The following is a 5000-nucleotide window of genomic DNA, read 5'->3' as shown; positions in this document are numbered from 1 at the left end:
AGGAGCTGAAGCACAGGCAAGGAGGAGTGCTGTGTACTAGCTTGCTGTCTGTGGACTGCTCAGCCTGCTTTCTTACACCCCCCCCCCCAAGACCACCAGCCCAAGGGAACCTCCCGCAGTGGGCTGGGCCCCTCCGTATCAACCATACATCAAAAGACTTCCCCACAGGCTTGCTCATGAGTCAGTTCGGTTGGAGCATTTTCCCAGTTGATGTTCCATCTTTCCAGATGAAGCACACTCACATCCTAACCCTAACAAGCTTATGTAAAGTTGACACAAAATCAGCCAGCACTCCAAGCATGGTGGCTCATACCCTGTCATATCAGAACTTGAGGAGAGGATTTCCATCAGTTCAAGGCTAGCCTAAGTCACTGTGTGAGGGCCAGTCTCAAAACAAACAAACAAACAAAGCAAATCCTAGAAAGATACATGATAGCTAGTGGACATGTTGTAAAAAACAGAATTTGAACATGTGAAGCTGTAAAGGTGAAGCCTAGATTTCATTGGAGACCCCACAATGTTAGAGATGCCAGAATCATGGGATACCTGCCAAGGAGAGCTACAGAGGAGTGAGAAGTGTGTTGCAGTCAACAAAGCAGAAGGAAGTTGGAGGTCTGGGGAGTGCTTTGCTGTCAGACATAGTGATGCAGAGTTTAGGTTTTGGTCTTGGTCCAGTATATCTTCACCTTGCTCCCTGCTCCCTGCTTTTGGATTGGTAATGTATATTCTGTGCATCGTATGTTGGAAGTACGTGATGTACTTATAGGGAGTTACATTTAAGAGATTGCCATGTGTCTCAGAAGAGACTTTGAACATTGGACTTTTAAATAGTGTTGAGGCAGTTAGGGACTATGGGGACTTCTGAAATTGTACTGAATGCATTTCCACATAAGGATATGGCTGTCCAGGGAATGGAATGTAGTGGTGTGAATAAGAATGGGCCCCTAGACTCATATATTTGAATGCTTAATCACCAGGGAGTGGTACTATTTGAAAGGATTAGAAGGTGTAGCTTTGCTGAAGGAAGTGTGTCACTAAGAGTGGGCCAAAAAAGCCCATTCCAAGCCCAGAGTCTCTGTTCCTGCTGACTGTGGGTCCAGATGCACAACTCTCAGCTCCTTCTTCAGCATCATGTCTGCCTGTGTGCTGCATTTGTTTCCTGCCTTGATGATAATAGACTAACCCTCTGAAATTGTAAGCCAGCCCCAATTAGATGCTCTGTTTTGTAAGCGCTACTGTGGTCATGGTGTCTCTCCACAGCAATAGAGCAGTGGCTCTCAGTTATAAGCAAACACAACTCCATTTTGAGAATGGTGGAGCATCCAGAGATCTAGTTTGGCATCCATGGGAGTCCTCTGGACACAGGGACGTCTGCGTTGAGTTGCTTTTCACTGTGCTTGGGTGTTGTGTTTTGCTTCTGCTGAGGTGGCTGCCTGGATCTTTTACTCAGGTTTTCACTGATTTTCTCCCAGTCTGAAGTTTTCTTCTCACCAGTGTAATGGTGCTTTTTTTTCTTTCTTGTCTTCTCTGTATCCCAATGGTTTTAGACTTGGCATTTAAGCTGATGAAATATTATGAGTTAATTTTTGTGCATGTCTGGGGAAGTATAGACCAGCCCTTTTTGGAGATGGCTATATGATCGTTCCTGAGACTTTGTTTTGTTTTAAATCTATCTTTTTTTCTCTAGTGACTGACCTTTTCTCATCAGAGTTTTTATAGGTGTGTGAGTCCATATTCAAACTTCATTTTGTTCAAACAACCTATTTGCCTATCTTCAAAGCCGTAAGGTCTTGACAGCTGAATCTTGTAAGTATAAAATTACAAAAATCTGATAGAAAAGAAAAGAAGGCTGAGCTCAGTTCACATGGGATATAACAGCTCCAAAACGTGGAGTGATGCTCATCGTCAGGGTAATAAACAAGAATCAACTAATCCACAGTGAGTTGGTGAATGTGATTAATATAAAAACAATTCCACAATATATTTACTTAAAGTTTTACCTCTGACTAAAAAATTCTACGTCTAGGAATTTATCTTGCATATAAACTGTCCTGAGTTCAATTCCCAACAACCTCATGGTGACTTACAACCATCTGTAATGGGATCTGATGCTCTCTCCTGGTGTGTCTGAAGGGAGCAACAGTGCATTCACAAACACAAATAAATAAATCTTTAAAGAATAAAAATAACAATCTCTAGGAAGGAACCCTGCAGATTTGTGTGGCACAGGCACAGAGAACGTTTACTCCAGCATGGCATTTCTTAGAGCCAGCAGGGCACAGGCAGAATGCCTGGCAATAGAAAAAGAGATGCATAATTATATTTGTGAATGAAATACAGCTCACTTATAAAAAGCTGTGAGATACATCTATATTCGGTACCATGGGATGGTTTTCAAACTATCCTGGGTGAAAGAGCAGAAGTGGCAAGAGTCTGTCTAATATGCTTACATTTGTGGGCCTCCAAAAAAAAAAAAAAGCCATGTGTTTAAAATATACGTGCCTGTATGAACAAAGAGAAAATACAGAATAAAATCCATGAAGCCTGTAATGGGGTGGGGAATAACGACAAGAATCAGGTGCTAGGCAAAGGAACACCCACTGTGCCTGAAATCTCCCTTTTGGTATTGGAATGTTTTATCATATGTTCCAATCTATACATATGTTTGCATCTCTTTCAATAACAAAAACAAAATTAGTTTTAGAGGTGAGAGGGAAATAAAGGTACTTGTAATCTCAAATTATGTGTGGCTGTCTCAGTGTAATCGTGTTATCACAGTGATGATCTTTCAATAACCTGAAAATGTGCTATTTCTATAATCATGAAAATAAGCACCATGAAAACATCTTAAAAAGGAATAATGTGGGGCCAGCTCTGCCTGGGATAACAAAAAAGCATGTCTAAAAAGTGTCTAAAAAGCATGGGGAAACAGTTGAAATTTTTCTCTGTCATCCATACGCATACATCATTCAAGGTACATTTCTATAAACAAATAACGAAGCCGGGAGAAGCCCCGTTCAGTCTAACCATCCCTGCTGTCGTTCAGGCCCAGAACCAATGCTTTGAGTTTGTCCTTTCCCAACATCTACTCCACCTATGGGCTAGGGAACCAGATGTCATCACTGAAGAGGGGCCGTTCCTAGTAGGTCTGTCTGCTGGCTGGCCCGCAGCTTGGCGCTTCTGCGGCTGCAGGCTTCATATGTGGGATGGGGTGGGGTGAGGGTAGGCTGCGGGCAGGCTACAGGCACAAAGGAAGAGCCCAGTGCGCCTAAGGGAGGCCAACATCAAGGGCAGAAAGGTATGCACCAGCTGGATAGAACTAGCTCTGCCTACCTGAAAGAGCGCCCTGACTCCGGGCAACAGCAAGATATCCAACAGGAGTCTGGGCAATCAGAATCCTTCTTAGAAAGCAGAACCCTTGAACCAGACCAATGAGAGACAGAACTAGAGACTGGCAATGACAAGTGTGAGAGGAGACTGTGTCACCACCAAGAGCCACACGGATGTCTGTGGTCTATGTATGCTACCACACGAAGCTACATTGATGCCTGTGGCCCACGTTTCCACCAAGGGACTGTTGATGAGAGTGGTCTGAGCTGCCACCTGAGGCCCTGTTGATGTCCCTGGTTTGTGGTTCATGCTGCTGACAAGGGCTGTGTCTGGATCTGTGGTCCTTCTGCAGCCAGGGACTATGTTGATATCTGTGGCTTGTGCCACTCACTACCAAAGGCTGTGCAGACATCTGTGGTTTGGGCTGCAATGTGGGTGTGTGTATGGGGGGGTATGTTGATGTCTGGGGACCTGGCTGCCGACTGGGACCATATTGGTATCCTTGGCTGAAGTTGCTACTCCAGGTCATATTGACGTCCTCGGTCTGTGCTGCCACTAAGGGCTACGATGACATCTATGGCCTGTGATGTGGCAAAGAGCTGTGTTGATATCCATGGTCAGTACTGCCACTGTAGGCCATGCTGAGGTCCCTGGCATGTGCTGATGCCATGTGGATGTCATTGTCTGATTTCCCAGTGACTGTAAAGGGCAACGAAGATACTTTTGCAGTGGCATTAATGACTTCAGACTCACAGTTGAGAAAGAGGGACATAGAAGGCTTCAGTGACAGCCCTCACCCCCACCCCACCCACCCCTGAAAAACCTAATAAGAAACCACCAAAGAACTATTAAAAACTGTGACAAGGATGCTAGTGTGTAGCTCTCCATAGAGCTTCTGGCATGGGTTGTGGGAGGATTAAGTTTTTTAAGGGGCTGGCTACTGGGAGCTTAGCCACACTCCAGTGAGGTATAAGCCATACAGATTGGACTTGTGGCCTCCTCCTCCTCCTCCTTCTCCTTCTCCTCCTCCCCTCCCCCACCACCTCCTCCTTCCTTTTGGTGGGGAGGTCACAAGAGAAGAGGGTGAACCTGGGAAGACTGGAAAATAAGTGTGAAAGGATGCATGGTGTGAAATTCCCAAATAATAAAAATATTATGGTAAAAAGATAAAAACAAAGGAAACTCAAATCAGATTTTTAAAAAAACTTTGTAAAGGTTTTCAGATTAGACAAAGCTCTATTTTTGGCAGCCATAAAACAAGGTGTTACCTCTGGGGTCACTGTGGCAGCAGCTTCTAAGGTTTCCATTATCAAAAGAATTCAGTGACGTCACCATGAGAGAAAACTCCGGCAACAGAAGGATACCACACAATACCTGAGCTGGTATTTTCTTTTCCTGCCATTCATCTTTACAGTATCAAAACTAAAGGTAAAGTGACTCACAAGAAAGAGATGTATAAACTTTTGGATTATTATGATAAAAATCATAGTTATCAATCCCAAACTTTGACATAAAAACTATATTATTCAAAACAATGAATGATATATCAAGGTGTTCTTGGCTTTTAAGAATAATGCCATTAGCCGGGCGTGGTGGCGCACGCCTTTAATCCCAGCACTCGGGAGGCAGAGGCAGGCAGATTTCTGAGTTCGAGGCCAGCCTGGTCTACA

The 5000-nt window shown here is 44.1% G+C and overlaps 1 protein-coding gene across 1 annotated transcript in view; it reads left to right on the top strand.

The window, feature by feature from the left end:
* The first annotated feature begins 4663 nt into the window (after window positions 1–4663).
* Window positions 4664–5000, top strand: part of LOC110290101 (N-acetyllactosaminide alpha-1,3-galactosyltransferase-like 1) — an 11280-nt gene continuing 10943 nt past the window's right edge. Inside the window, exon 1 of the mRNA XM_021156586.1 lies at window positions 4664–4758. The gene's annotated coding sequence lies outside the window, so the exon portion shown is untranslated. The remainder of the gene's footprint in view (window positions 4759–5000) is intronic.

The sequence above is a fragment of the Mus caroli genome, chromosome 2 (genome assembly GCF_900094665.2).
Source record: "Mus caroli chromosome 2, CAROLI_EIJ_v1.1, whole genome shotgun sequence".
Classification (NCBI taxonomy): Eukaryota; Metazoa; Chordata; class Mammalia; order Rodentia; family Muridae; genus Mus; species Mus caroli.
This window is presented reverse-complemented; position numbering and strand designations above follow the sequence as displayed.